The following is a 15,689-nucleotide window of genomic DNA, read 5'->3' on the forward strand; positions in this document are numbered from 1 at the left end:
CAGTGTAGAGGGAGCTTTACTCTGTATCTAACCCCGTGCTGTACCTGTCCTGGCAGTGTTTGATGGGGACTGTGTAGAGGGAGCTTTACTCTGTATCTAACCCTGTGCTGTACCTGTCCTGGGAGTGTTTGATGGGGACAGTGTAGAGGGAGCTTTACTCTGTATCTAACCCCGTGCTGTACCTGTCCTGGGAGTGTTTGATGGGGACAGTGTAGAGGGAGCTTTACTCTGTATCTAACCCCGTGCTGTACCTGTCCTGGGAGTGTTTGATGGGGGACAGTGTAGAGGAAGCTTTACTCTGTATCTAACCCCGTGCTGTACCTGTCCTGGGAGTGTTTGATGGGGACAGTGTAGAGGGAGCCTTACTCTGTATCTAACCCCGTGCTGTACCTGTCCTGGGAGTGTTTGATGGGGGACAGTGTAGAGGGAGCTTTACTCTGTATCTAACCCCGTGCTGTACCTGTCCTGGGAGTGTTTGATGGGGGACAGTGTAGAGGGAGCTTTACTCTGTATCTAACCCCGTGCTGTACCTGTCCTGGGAGTGTTTGATGGGGACAGTGTAGAGGGAGCTTTACTCTGTATCTAACCCCGTGCTGTACCTGTCCTGGGAGTGTTTGATGGGGACAGTGTAGAGGGAGCTTTACTCTGTATCTAACCCCGTGCTGTACCTGTCCTGGGAGTGTTTGATGGGGACAGTGTAGAGGGAGCTTTACTCTGTATCTAACCCCGTGCTGTACCTGTCCTGGGAGTGTTTGATGGGGACAGTGTAGAGGGAGCTTTACTCTGTATCTAACCCCGTGCTGTACCTGTCCTGGCAGTGTTTGATGGGGACTGTGTAGAGGGAGCTTTACTCTGTATCTAACCCCGTGCTGTACCTGTCCTGGGAGTGTTTGATGGGGACAGTGTAGAGGGAGCTTTACTCTGTATCTAACCCCGTGCTGTACCTGTCCTGGGAATGTTTGATGGGGACAGTGTAGAGGGAGCTTTACTCTGTATCTAACCCCGTGCTGTACCTGTCCTGGGAGTGTTTGATGGGGACAGTGTAGAGGGAGCTTTACTCTGTATCTAACCCCGTGCTGTACCTGTCCTGGGAGTGTTTGATGGGGGCAGTGTAGAGGGAGCTTTACTCTGTATCTAACCCCGTGCTGTACCTGTCCTGGGAGTGTTTGATGGGGACTGTGTAGAGGGAGCTTTACTCTGTATCTAACCCTGTGCTGTACCTGTCCTGGGAGTGTTTGATGGGGACAGTGTAGAGGGAGCTTTACTCTGTATCTAACCCCGTGCTGTACCTGTCCTGGGAGTGTTTGATGGGGACAGTGTAGAGGGAGCTTTACTCTGTATCTAACCCCGTGCTGTACCTGTCCTGGCAGTGTTTGATGGGGACAGTGTAGAGGAAGCTTTACTCTGTATCTAACCCCGTGCTGTACCTGTCCTGGCAGTGTTTGATGGGGACTATGTAGAGGGAGCTTTACTCTGTATCTAACCCCGTGCTGTACCTGTCCTGGGAGTGTTTGATGGGGACAGTGTAGAGGGAGCTTTACTCTGTATCTAACCCCGTGCTGTACCTGTCCTGGCAGTGTTTGATGGGGACTGTGTAGAGGGAGCTTTACTCTGTATCTAACCCTGTGCTGTACCTGTCCTGGGAGTGTTTGATGGGGACAGTGTAGAGGGAGCTTTACTCTGTATCTAACCCCGTGCTGTACCTGTCCTGGGAGTGTTTGATGGGGACAGTGTAGAGGGAGCTTTACTCTGTATCTAACCCCGTGCTGTACCTGTCCTGGGAGTGTTTGATGGGGGACAGTGTAGAGGAAGCTTTACTCTGTATCTAACCCCGTGCTGTACCTGTCCTGGGAGTGTTTGATGGGGACAGTGTAGAGGGAGCCTTACTCTGTATCTAACCCCGTGCTGTACCTGTCCTGGGAGTGTTTGATGGGGGACAGTGTAGAGGGAGCTTTACTCTGTATCTAACCCCGTGCTGTACCTGTCCTGGGAGTGTTTGATGGGGGACAGTGTAGAGGGAGCTTTACTCTGTATCTAACCCCGTGCTGTACCTGTCCTGGGAGTGTTTGATGGGGACAGTGCAGAGGGAGCTTTACTCTGTATCTAACCCCGTGCTGCACCTGTCCTGGGAGTGTTTGATGGGGACAGTGTAGAGGGAGCTTTACTCTGTATCTAACCCCGTGCTGTACCTGTCCTGGGAGTGTTTGATGGGGACAGTGTAGAGGGAGCTTTACTCTGTATCTAACCCCGTGCTGTACCTGTCCTGGGAGTGTTTGATGGGGACAGTGTAGAGGGAGCTTTACTCTGTATCTAACCCCGTGCTGTACCTGTCCTGGGAGTGTTTGATGGGGACAGTGTAGAGGGAGCTTTACTCTGTATCTAACCCCGTGCTGTACCTGTCCTGGGAGTGTTTGATGGGGACAGTGTAGAGGGAGCTTTACTCTGTATCTAACCCCGTGCTGTACCTGTCCTGGGAGTGTTTGATGGGGACAGTGTAGAGGGAGCTTTACTCTGTATCTAACCCCGTGCTGTCCCTGTCCTGGGAGTGTTTGATGGGGACAGTGCAGAGGGAGCTTTACTCTGTATCTAACCCCGTGCTGTACCTGTCCTGGGAGTGTTTGATGGGGGCAGTGTAGAGGGAGCTTTACTCTGTATCTAACCCCGTGCTGTACCTGTCCTGGGAGTGTTTGATGGGGGACAGTGTAGAGGGAGCTTTACTCTGTATCTAACCCCGTGCTGTACCTGTCCTGGGAGTGTTTGATGGGGGCAGTGTAGAGGGAGCTTTACTCTGTATCTAACCCCGTGCTGTACCTGTCCTGGGAGTGTTTGATGGGGACAGTGTAGAGGGAGCTTTACTCTGTATCTAACCCCGTGCTGTACCTGTCCTGGGAGTGTTTGATGGGGACTGTGTAGAGGGAGCTTTACTCTGTATCTAACCCCGTGCTGTACCTGTCCTGGGAGTGTTTGATGGGGACTGTGTAGAGGGAGCTTTATTCTGTATCTAACCCTGTGCTGTACCTGTCCTGGGAGTGTTTGATAGGGGACAGTGTAGAGGGAGCTTTACTCTGTATCTAACCCCGTGCTGTACCTGTCCTGGGAGTGTTTGATGGGGACAGTGTAGAGGGAGCTTTACTCTGTATCTAACCCCGTGCTGTCCCTGTCCTGGGAGTGTTTGATGGGGACAGTGTAGAGGGAGCTTTACTCTGTATCTAACCCCGTGCTGTACCTGTCCTGGGAGTGTTTGATGGGGGACAGTGTAGAGGGAGCTTTACTCTGTACCTAACCCCGTGCTGTACCTGTCCTGGGAGTGTTTGATGGGGGACAGTGTAGAGGGAGCTTTACTCTGTATCTAACCCCGTGCTGTACCTGTCCTGGGAGTGTTTGATGGGGACAGTGTAGAGGGAGCTTTACTCTGTATCTAACCCCGTGCTGTACCTGTCCTGGGAGTGTTTGATGGGGGACAGTGTAGAGGGAGCTTTACTCTGTATCTAAACCCTTGCTGTACCTGTCCTGGGAGTGTTTGATGGGGACAGTGTCGAGGGAGCTTCACTCTGTATCTAATCCAGTGCTGTACCTGTCCTGGGAGTGTTTGATGGGGAAAGTGTAGAGGGAGCTTCACTCTGTATCTAAACCCGTGCTGTACCTGTCCTGGGAGTGTTTGATGGGGACAGTGTATAGGGAGCTTTACTCTGTATCTAACCCCGTGCTGTACCTGTCCTGGGAATGTTTGATGGGGACAGTGTAGAGGGAGCTTTACTCTGTATCTAACCCCGTGCTGTACCTGTCCTGGGAGTGTTTGATGGGGACAGTGTAGAGGGAGCTTTACTCTGTATCTAACCCCGTGCTGTACCTGTCCTGGGAGTGTTTGATGGGGACAGTGTAGAGGGAGCTTTACTCTGTATCTAACCCCGTGCTGTACCTGTCCTGGGAGTGTTTGATGGGGACAGTGTAGAGGGAGCTTTACTCTGTATCTAACCCCGTGCTGTACCTGTCCTGGCAGTGTTTGATGGGGACAGTGTAGAGGAAGCTTTACTCTGTATCTAACCCCGTGCTGTACCTGTCCTGGCAGTGTTTGATGGGGACTGTGTAGAGGGAGCTTTACTCTGTATCTAACCCCGTGCTGTACCTGTCCTGGCAGTGTTTGATGGGGACTGTGTAGAGGGAGCTTTACTCTGTATCTAACCCCGTGCTGTACCTGTCCTGGGAGTGTTTGATGGGGACAGTGTAGAGGGAGCTTTACTCTGTATCTAACCCCGTGCTGTACCTGTCCTGGCAGTGTTTGATGGGGACAGTGTAGAGGAAGCTTTACTCTGTATCTAACCCCGTGCTGTACCTGTCCTGGCAGTGTTTGATGGGGACTGTGTAGAGGGAGCTTTACTCTGTATCTAACCCCGTGCTGTACCTGTCCTGGGAGTGTTTGATGGGGACAGTGTAGAGGGAGCTTTACTCTGTATCTAACCCCGTGCTGTACCTGTCCTGGCAGTGTTTGATGGGGACTGTGTAGAGGGAGCTTTACTCTGTATCTAACCCTGTGCTGTACCTGTCCTGGGAGTGTTTGATGGGGACAGTGTAGAGGGAGCTTTACTCTGTATCTAACCCCGTGCTGTACCTGTCCTGGGAGTGTTTGATGGGGACAGTGTAGAGGGAGCTTTACTCTGTATCTAACCCCGTGCTGTACCTGTCCTGGGAGTGTTTGATGGGGGACAGTGTAGAGGAAGCTTTACTCTGTATCTAACCCCGTGCTGTACCTGTCCTGGGAGTGTTTGATGGGGACAGTGTAGAGGGAGCCTTACTCTGTATCTAACCCCGTGCTGTACCTGTCCTGGGAGTGTTTGATGGGGGACAGTGTAGAGGGAGCTTTACTCTGTATCTAACCCCGTGCTGTACCTGTCCTGGGAGTGTTTGATGGGGGACAGTGTAGAGGGAGCTTTACTCTGTATCTAACCCCGTGCTGTACCTGTCCTGGGAGTGTTTGATGGGGACAGTGCAGAGGGAGCTTTACTCTGTATCTAACCCCGTGCTGCACCTGTCCTGGGAGTGTTTGATGGGGACAGTGCAGAGGGAGCTTTACTCTGTATCTAACCCCGTGCTGCACCTGTCCTGGGAGTGTTTGATGGGGACAGTGTAGAGGGAGCTTTACTCTGTATCTAACCCCGTGCTGTACCTGTCCTGGGAGTGTTTGATGGGGACAGTGTAGAGGGAGCTTTACTCTGTATCTAACCCCGTGCTGTACCTGTCCTGGGAGTGTTTGATGGGGACAGTGGAGAGGGAGCTTTACTCTGTATCTAACCCCGTGCTGTACCTGTCCTGGGAGTGTTTGATGGGGACAGTGTAGAGGGAGCTTTACTCTGTATCTAACCCCGTGCTGTACCTGTCCTGGGAGTGTTTGATGGGGACAGTGTAGAGGGAGCTTTACTCTGTATCTAACCCCGTGCTGTACCTGTCCTGGCAGTGTTTGATGGGGACTGTGTAGAGGGAGCTTTACTCTGTATCTAACGCCGTGCTGTACCTGTCCTGGGAGTGTTTGATGGGGACAGTGTAGAGGGAGCTTTACTCTGTATCTAACCCCGTGCTGTACCTGTCCTGGGAGTGTTTGATGGGGACAGTGTAGAGGGAGCTTTACTCTGTATCTAACCCCGTGCTGTCCCTGTCCTGGGAGTGTTTGATGGGGACAGTGCAGAGGGAGCTTTACTCTGTATCTAACCCCGTGCTGTACCTGTCCTGGGAGTGTTTGATGGGGACAGTGTAGAGGGAGCTTTACTCTGTATCTAACCCCGTGTTGTACCTGTCCTGGGAGTGTTTGATGGGGGCAGTGTAGAGGGAGCTTTACTCTGTATCTAACCCCGTGCTGTACCTGTCCTGGGAGTGTTTGATGGGGACTGTGTAGAGGGAGCTTTACTCTGTATCTAACCCTGTGCTGTACCTGTCCTGGGAGTGTTTGATGGGGACAGTGTAGAGGGAGCTTTACTCTGTATCTAACCCCGTGCTGTACCTGTCCTGGGAGTGTTTGATGGGGACAGTGTAGAGGGAGCTTTACTCTGTATCTAACCCCGTGCTGTACCTGTCCTGGCAGTGTTTGATGGGGACAGTGTAGAGGAAGCTTTACTCTGTATCTAACCCCGTGCTGTACCTGTCCTGGCAGTGTTTGATGGGGACTGTGTAGAGGGAGCTTTACTCTGTATCTAACCCCGTGCTGTACCTGTCCTGGGAGTGTTTGATGGGGACAGTGTAGAGGGAGCTTTACTCTGTATCTAACCCCGTGCTGTACCTGTCCTGGCAGTGTTTGATGGGGACTGTGTAGAGGGAGCTTTACTCTGTATCTAACCCTGTGCTGTACCTGTCCTGGGAGTGTTTGATGGGGACAGTGTAGAGGGAGCTTTACTCTGTATCTAACCCCGTGCTGTACCTGTCCTGGGAGTGTTTGATGGGGACAGTGTAGAGGGAGCTTTACTCTGTATCTAACCCCGTGCTGTACCTGTCCTGGGAGTGTTTGATGGGGGACAGTGTAGAGGAAGCTTTACTCTGTATCTAACCCCGTGCTGTACCTGTCCTGGGAGTGTTTGATGGGGACAGTGTAGAGGGAGCCTTACTCTGTATCTAACCCCGTGCTGTACCTGTCCTGGGAGTGTTTGATGGGGGACAGTGTAGAGGGAGCTTTACTCTGTATCTAACCCCGTGCTGTACCTGTCCTGGGAGTGTTTGATGGGGGACAGTGTAGAGGGAGCTTTACTCTGTATCTAACCCCGTGCTGTACCTGTCCTGGGAGTGTTTGATGGGGACAGTGCAGAGGGAGCTTTACTCTGTATCTAACCCCGTGCTGCACCTGTCCTGGGAGTGTTTGATGGGGACAGTGTAGAGGGAGCTTTACTCTGTATCTAACCCCGTGCTGTACCTGTCCTGGGAGTGTTTGATGGGGACAGTGTAGAGGGAGCTTTACTCTGTATCTAACCCCGTGCTGTACCTGTCCTGGGAGTGTTTGATGGGGACAGTGTAGAGGGAGCTTTACTCTGTATCTAACCCCGTGCTGTACCTGTCCTGGGAGTGTTTGATGGGGACAGTGTAGAGGGAGCTTTATTCTGTATCTAACCCCGTGCTGTACCTGTCCTGGGAGTGTTTGATGGGGACAGTGTAGAGGGAGCTTTACTCTGTATCTAACCCCGTGCTGTACCTGTCCTGGGAGTGTTTGATGGGGACAGTGTAGAGGGAGCTTTACTCTGTATCTAACCCCGTGCTGTCCCTGTCCTGGGAGTGTTTGATGGGGACAGTGCAGAGGGAGCTTTACTCTGTATCTAACCCCGTGCTGTACCTGTCCTGGGAGTGTTTGATGGGGGCAGTGTAGAGGGAGCTTTACTCTGTATCTAACCCCGTGCTGTACCTGTCCTGGGAGTGTTTGATGGGGGACAGTGTAGAGGGAGCTTTACTCTGTATCTAACCCCGTGCTGTCCCTGTCCTGGGAGTGTTTGATGGGGACAGTGTAGAGGGAGCTTTACTCTGTATCTAACCCCGTGCTGTACCTGTCCTGGGAGTGTTTGATGGGGGACAGTGTAGAGGGAGCTTTACTCTGTATCTAACCCCGTGCTGTACCTGTCCTGGGAGTGTTTGATGGGGACAGTGTAGAGGGAGCTTTACTCTGTATCTAACCCCGTGCTGTACCTGTCCTGGGAGTGTTTGATGGGGGACAGTGTAGAGGGAGCTTTACTCTGCATCTAACCCCGTGCTGTACCTGTCCTGGGAGTGTTTGATGGGGACAGTGTAGAGGGAGCTTTACTCTGTATCTAACCCCGTGCTGTACCTGTCCTGGGAGTGTTTGATGGGGACAGTGTAGAGGGAGCTTTACTCTGTCTCTAACCCCGTGCTGTACCTGTCCTGGGAGTGTTTGATGGGGACAGTGTAGAGGGAGCCTTACTCTGTATCTAACCCCGTGCTGTACCTGTCCTGGGAGTGTTTGATGGGTACAGTGTAGAGGGAGCTTTACTCTGTATCTAACCCCGTGCTGTACCTGTCCTGGGAGTGTTTGATGGGGACAGTGTAGAGGGAGCTTTACTCTGTATCTAACCCCGTGCTGTACCTGTCCTGGGAGTGTTTGATGGGGACAGTGTAGAGGGAGCTTTACTCTGTATCTAACCCCGTGCTGTACCTGTCCTGGGAGTGTTTGATGGGGACAGTGTAGAGGGAGCTTTACTCTGTATCTAACCCCGTGCTGTACCTGTCCTGGGAGTGTTTGATGGGGGACAGTGTAGAGGAAGCTTTACTCTGTATCTAACCCCGTGCTGTACCTGTCCTGGGAGTGTTTGATGGGGACAGTGTAGAGGGAGCCTTACTCTGTATCTAACCCCGTGCTGTACCTGTCCTGGGAGTGTTTGATGATGGGGACAGTGTAGAGGGAGCTTTACTCTGTATCTAACCCCGTGCTGTACCTGTCCTGGGAGTGTTTGATGGGGACAGTGTAGAGGGAGCTTTACTCTGTATCTAACCCTGTGCTGTACCTGTCCTGGGAGTGTTTGATGGGGACAGTGCAGAGGGAGCTTTACTCTGTATCTAACCCCGTGCTGTACCTGTCCTGGGAGTGTTTGATGGGGACAGTGTAGAGGAAGCTTTACTCTGTATCTAACCCCGTGCTGTACCTGTCCTGGGAGTGTTTGATGGGGACAGTGTAGAGCCAGCCTTACTCTGTATCTAACCCCGTGCTGTACCTGTCCTGGGAGTGTTTGATGGGGACAGTGTAGAGGGAGCTTTACTCTGTATCTAACCCCGTGCTGTACCTGTCCTGGGAGTGTTTGATGGGGACAGTGTAGAGGAAGCTTTACTCTGTATCTAACCCCGTGCTGTACCTGTCCTGGCAGTGTTTGATGGGGACTGTGTAGAGGGAGCTTTACTCTGTATCTAACCCCGTGCTGTACCTGTCCTGGCAGTGTTTGATGGGGACAGTGTAGAGGGAGCTTTACTCTGTATCTAACCCCGTGCTGTACCTGTCCTGGCAGTGTTTGATGAGGACTGTGTAGAGGGAGCTTTACTCTGTATCTAACCCCGTGCTGTACCTGTCCTGGGAGTGTTTGATGGGGACAGTGTAGAGGGAGCTTTACTCTGTATCTAACCCCGTGCTGTACCTGTCCTGGCAGTGTTTGATGGGGACAGTGTAGAGGAAGCTTTACTCTGTATCTAACCCCGTGCTGTACCTGTCCTGGCAGTGTTTGATGGGGACAGTGTAGAGGGAGCTTTACTCTGTATCTAACCCCGTGCTGTACCTGTCCTGGCAGTGTTTGATGGGGACAGTGTAGAGGGAGCTTTACTCTGTATCTAACCCCGTGCTGTACCTGTCCTGGGAGTGTTTGATGGGGACAGTGTAGAGGGAGCTTTACTCTGTATCTAACCCCGTGCTGTACCTGTCCTGGCAGTGTTTGATGGGGACAGTGTAGAGGAAGCTTTACTCTGTATCTAACCCCGTGCTGTACCTGTCCTGGCAGTGTTTGATGGGGACTGTGTAGAGGGAGCTTTACTCTGTATCTAACCCCGTGCTGTACCTGTCCTGGGAGTGTTTGATGGGGACAGTGTAGAGGGAGCTTTACTCTGTATCTAACCCCGTGCTGTACCTGTCCTGGCAGTGTTTGATGGGGACTGTGTAGAGGGAGCTTTACTCTGTATCTAACCCTGTGCTGTACCTGTCCTGGGAGTGTTTGATGGGGACAGTGTAGAGGGAGCTTTACTCTGTATCTAACCCCGTGCTGTACCTGTCCTGGGAGTGTTTGATGGGGACAGTGTAGAGGGAGCTTTACTCTGTATCTAACCCCGTGCTGTACCTGTCCTGGGAGTGTTTGATGGGGGACAGTGTAGAGGAAGCTTTACTCTGTATCTAACCCCGTGCTGTACCTGTCCTGGGAGTGTTTGATGGGGACAGTGTAGAGGGAGCCTTACTCTGTATCTAACCCCGTGCTGTACCTGTCCTGGGAGTGTTTGATGGGGGACAGTGTAGAGGGAGCTTTACTCTGTATCTAACCCCGTGCTGTACCTGTCCTGGGAGTGTTTGATGGGGGACAGTGTAGAGGGAGCTTTACTCTGTATCTAACCCCGTGCTGTACCTGTCCTGTGAGTGTTTGATGGGGACAGTGCAGAGGGAGCTTTACTCTGTATCTAACCCCGTGCTGCACATGTCCTGGGAGTGTTTGATGGGGACAGTGCAGAGGGAGCTTTACTCTGTATCTAACCCCGTGCTGCACCTGTCCTGGGAGTGTTTGATGGGGACAGTGTAGAGGGAGCCTTACTCTGTATCTAACCCCGTGCTGTACCTGTCCTGGGAGTGTTTGATGGGGACAGTGTAGAGGGAGCTTTACTCTGTATCTAACCCCGTGCTGTACCTGTCCTGGGAGTGTTTGATGGGGACAGTGTAGAGGGAGCTTTACTCTGTATCTAACCCCGTGCTGTACCTGTCCTGGGAGTGTTTGATGGGGACAGTGTAGAGGGAGCTTTACTCTGTATCTAACCCCGTGCTGTACCTGTCCTGGGAGTGTTTGATGGGGACAGTGTAGAGGGAGCTTTACTCTGTATCTAACCCCGTGCTGTACCTGTCCTGGCAGTGTTTGATGGGGACTGTGTAGAGGGAGCTTTACTCTGTATCTAACCCCGTGCTGTACCTGTCCTGGGAGTGTTTGATGGGGACAGTGTAGAGGGAGCTTTACTCTGTATCTAACCCCGTGCTGTACCTGTCCTGGGAATGTTTGATGGGGACAGTGTAGAGGGAGCTTTACTCTGTATCTAACCCCGTGCTGTACCTGTCCTGGGAGTGTTTGATGGGGACAGTGTAGAGGGAGCTTTACTCTGTATCTAACCCCGTGCTGTACCTGTCCTGGGAGTGTTTGATGGGGGCAGTGTAGAGGGAGCTTTACTCTGTATCTAACCCCGTGCTGTACCTGTCCTGGGAGTGTTTGATGGGGACTGTGTAGAGGGAGCTTTACTCTGTATCTAACCCTGTGCTGTACCTGTCCTGGGAGTGTTTGATGGGGACAGTGTAGAGGGAGCTTTACTCTGTATCTAACCCCGTGCTGTACCTGTCCTGGGAGTGTTTGATGGGGACAGTGTAGAGGGAGCTTTACTCTGTATCTAACCCCGTGCTGTACCTGTCCTGGCAGTGTTTGATGGGGACAGTGTAGAGGGAGCTTTACTCTGTATCTAACCCCGTGCTGTACCTGTCCTGGCAGTGTTTGATGGGGACTATGTAGAGGGAGCTTTACTCTGTATCTAACCCCGTGCTGTACCTGTCCTGGGAGTGTTTGATGGGGACAGTGTAGAGGGAGCTTTACTCTGTATCTAACCCCGTGCTGTACCTGTCCTGGCAGTGTTTGATGGGGACTGTGTAGAGGGAGCTTTACTCTGTATCTAACCCTGTGCTGTACCTGTCCTGGGAGTGTTTGATGGGGACAGTGTAGAGGGAGCTTTACTCTGTATCTAACCCCGTGCTGTACCTGTCCTGGGAGTGTTTGATGGGGACAGTGTAGAGGGAGCTTTACTCTGTATCTAACCCCGTGCTGTACCTGTCCTGGGAGTGTTTGATGGGGGACAGTGTAGAGGAAGCTTTACTCTGTATCTAACCCCGTGCTGTACCTGTCCTGGGAGTGTTTGATGGGGACAGTGTAGAGGGAGCCTTTACTCTGTATCTAACCCCGTGCTGTACCTGTCCTGGGAGTGTTTGATGGGGGACAGTGTAGAGGGAGCTTTACTCTGTATCTAACCCCGTGCTGTACCTGTCCTGGGAGTGTTTGATGGGGGACAGTGTAGAGGGAGCTTTACTCTGTATCTAACCCCGTGCTGTACCTGTCCTGGGAGTGTTTGATGGGGACAGTGCAGAGGGAGCTTTACTCTGTATCTAACCCCGTGCTGCACCTGTCCTGGGAGTGTTTGATGGGGACAGTGTAGAGGGAGCTTTACTCTGTATCTAACCCCGTGCTGTACCTGTCCTGGGAGTGTTTGATGGGGACAGTGTAGAGGGAGCTTTACTCTGTATCTAACCCCGTGCTGTACCTGTCCTGGGAGTGTTTGATGGGGACAGTGTAGAGGGAGCTTTACTCTGTATCTAACCCCGTGCTGCACCTGTCCTGGGAGTGTTTGATGGGGACAGTGTAGAGGGAGCTTTACTCTGTATCTAACCCCGTGCTGTACCTGTCCTGGGAGTGTTTGATGGGGACAGTGTAGAGGGAGCTTTACTCTGTATCTAACCCCGTGCTGTACCTGTCCTGGGAGTGTTTGATGGGGACAGTGTAGAGGGAGCTTTACTCTGTATCTAACCCCGTGCTGTCCCTGTCCTGGGAGTGTTTGATGGGGACAGTGCAGAGGGAGCTTTACTCTGTATCTAACCCCGTGCTGTACCTGTCCTGGGAGTGTTTGATGGGGGCAGTGTAGAGGGAGCTTTACTCTGTATCTAACCCTGTGCTGTACCTGTCCTGGGAGTGTTTGATGGGGGACAGTGTAGAGGGAGCTTTACTCTGTATCTAACCCCGTGCTGTACCTGTCCTGGGAGTGTTTGATGGGGGCAGTGTAGAGGGAGCTTTACTCTGTATCTAACCCCGTGCTGTACCTGTCCTGGGAGTGTTTGATGGGGACAGTGTAGAGGGAGCTTTACTCTGTATCTAACCCCGTGCTGTACCTGTCCTGGGAGTGTTTGATGGGGACTGTGTAGAGGGAGCTTTACTCTGTATCTAACCCCGTGCTGTACCTGTCCTGGGAGTGTTTGATGGGGACTGTGTAGAGGGAGCTTTACTCTGTATCTAACCCTGTGCTGTACCTGTCCTGGGAGTGTTTGATGGGGGACAGTGTAGAGGGAGCTTTACTCTGTATCTAACCCCGTGCTGTACCTGTCCTGGGAGTGTTTGATGGGGACAGTGTAGAGGGAGCTTTACTCTGTATCTAACCCCGTGCTGTCCCTGTCCTGGGAGTGTTTGATGGGGACAGTGTAGAGGGAGCTTTACTCTGTATCTAACCCCGTGCTGTACCTGTCCTGGGAGTGTTTGATGGGGGACAGTGTAGAGGGAGCTTTACTCTGTACCTAACCCCGTGCTGTACCTGTCCTGGGAGTGTTTGATGGGGGACAGTGTAGAGGGAGCTTTACTCTGTATCTAACCCCGTGCTGTACCTGTCCTGGGAGTGTTTGATGGGGACAGTGTAGAGGGAGCTTTACTCTGTATCTAACCCCGTGCTGTACCTGTCCTGGGAGTGTTTGATGGGGGACAGTGTAGAGGGAGCTTTACTCTGTATCTAAACCCTTGCTGTACCTGTCCTGGGAGTGTTTGATGGGGACAGTGTCGAGGGAGCTTCACTCTGTATCTAATCCAGTGCTGTACCTGTCCTGGGAGTGTTTGATGGGGAAAGTGTAGAGGGAGCTTCACTCTGTATCTAAACCCGTGCTGTACCTGTCCTGGGAGTGTTTGATGGGGACAGTGTATAGGGAGCTTTACTCTGTATCTAACCCCGTGCTGTACCTGTCCTGGGCAGTGTTTGATGGGGACAGTGTAGAGGGAGCTTTACTCTGTATCTAACCCCGTGCTGTACCTGTCCTGGGAGTGTTTGATGGGGACAGTGTAGAGGGAGCTTTACTCTGTATCTAACCCCGTGCTGTACCTGTCCTGGGAGTGTTTGATGGGGACAGTGTAGAGGGAGCTTTACTCTGTATCTAACCCCGTGCTGTACCTGTCCTGGGAGTGTTTGATGGGGACAGTGTAGAGGGAGCTTTACTCTGTATCTAACCCCGTGCTGTACCTGTCCTGGCAGTGTTTGATGGGGACAGTGTAGAGGAAGCTTTACTCTGTATCTAACCCCGTGCTGTACCTGTCCTGGCAGTGTTTGATGGGGACTGTGTAGAGGGAGCTTTACTCTGTATCTAACCCCGTGCTGTACCTGTCCTGGCAGTGTTTGATGGGGACTGTGTAGAGGGAGCTTTACTCTGTATCTAACCCCGTGCTGTACCTGTCCTGGGAGTGTTTGATGGGGACAGTGTAGAGGGAGCTTTACTCTGTATCTAACCCCGTGCTGTACCTGTCCTGGCAGTGTTTGATGGGGACAGTGTAGAGGGAAGCTTTACTCTGTATCTAACCCCGTGCTGTACCTGTCCTGGCAGTGTTTGATGGGGACTGTGTAGAGGGAGCTTTACTCTGTATCTAACCCCGTGCTGTACCTGTCCTGGGAGTGTTTGATGGGGACAGTGTAGAGGGAGCTTTACTCTGTATCTAACCCCGTGCTGTACCTGTCCTGGCAGTGTTTGATGGGGACAGTGTAGAGGGAGCTTTACTCTGTATCTAACCCCTGTGCTGTACCTGTCCTGGGAGTGTTTGATGGGGACAGTGTAGAGGGAGCTTTACTCTGTATCTAACCCCGTGCTGTACCTGTCCTGGGAGTGTTTGATGGGGACAGTGTAGAGGGAGCTTTACTCTGTATCTAACCCCGTGCTGTACCTGTCCTGGGAGTGTTTGATGGGGGACAGTGTAGAGGGAGCTTTACTCTGTATCTAACCCCGTGCTGTACCTGTCCTGGGAGTGTTTGATGGGGACAGTGTAGAGGGAGCTTTACTCTGTATCTAACCCCGTGCTGTACCTGTCCTCGGGAGTGTTTGATGGGGGACAGTGTAGAGGGAGCTTTACTCTGTATCTAACCCCGTGCTGTACCTGTCCTGGGAGTGTTTGATGGGGACAGTGTAGAGGGAGCTTTACTCTGTATCTAACCCCGTGCTGTACCTGTCCTGGGAGTGTTTGATGGGGACAGTGCAGAGGGAGCTTTACTCTGTATCTAACCCCGTGCTGTACCTGTCCTGGGAGTGTTTGATGGGGACAGTGTAGAGGGAGCTTTACTCTGTATCTAACCCCGTGCTGTACCTGTCCTGGGAGTGTTTGATGGGGACAGTGTAGAGGGAGCTTTACTCTGTATCTAACCCCGTGCTGTACCTGTCCTGGGAGTGTTTGATGGGGACAGTGTAGAGGGAGCTTTACTCTGTATCTAACCCCGTGCTGTACCTGTCCTGGGAGTGTTTGATGGGGACAGTGTAGAGGGAGCTTTACTCTGTATCTAACCCCGTGCTGTACCTGTCCTGGGAGTGTTTGATGGGGACAGTGTAGAGGGAGCTTTACTCTGTATCTAACCCCGTGCTGTACCTGTCCTGGGAGTGTTTGATGGGGACAGTGTAGAGGGAGCTTTACTCTGTATCTAACCCCGTGCTGTACCTGTCCTGGGAGTGTTTGATGGGGACAGTGTAGAGGGAGCTTTACTCTGTATCTAACCCCGTGCTGTACCTGTCCTGGGAGTGTTTGATGGGGACAGTGTAGAGGGAGCTTTACTCTGTATCTAACCCCGTGCTGTACCTGTCCTGGGAGTGTTTGATGGGGACAGTGTAGAGGGAGCTTTACTCTGTATCTAACCCCGTGCTGTACCTGTCCTGGGAGTGTTTGATGGGGACAGTGTAGAGGGAGCTTTACTCTGTATCTAACCCCGTGCTGTACCTGTCCTGGGAGTGTTTGATGGGGACTGTGTAGAGGGAGCTTTACTCTGTATTAACCCCTGTGCTGTACCTGTCCTGGAGTGTTTGATGGGGACTGTGTAGAGGGAGCTTTACTCTGTATCTAACCCCGTGCTGTACCTGTCCTGGAAGTGTTTGATGGGGACTGTGTAGAGGGAGCTTTACTCTGTATCTAACCCCTGTGCTGTACCTGTCCTGG

Source organism: Mustelus asterias, unplaced genomic scaffold (assembly GCF_964213995.1).
Source record: "Mustelus asterias unplaced genomic scaffold, sMusAst1.hap1.1 HAP1_SCAFFOLD_3460, whole genome shotgun sequence".
NCBI lineage: Eukaryota > Metazoa > Chordata > Chondrichthyes > Carcharhiniformes > Triakidae > Mustelus > Mustelus asterias.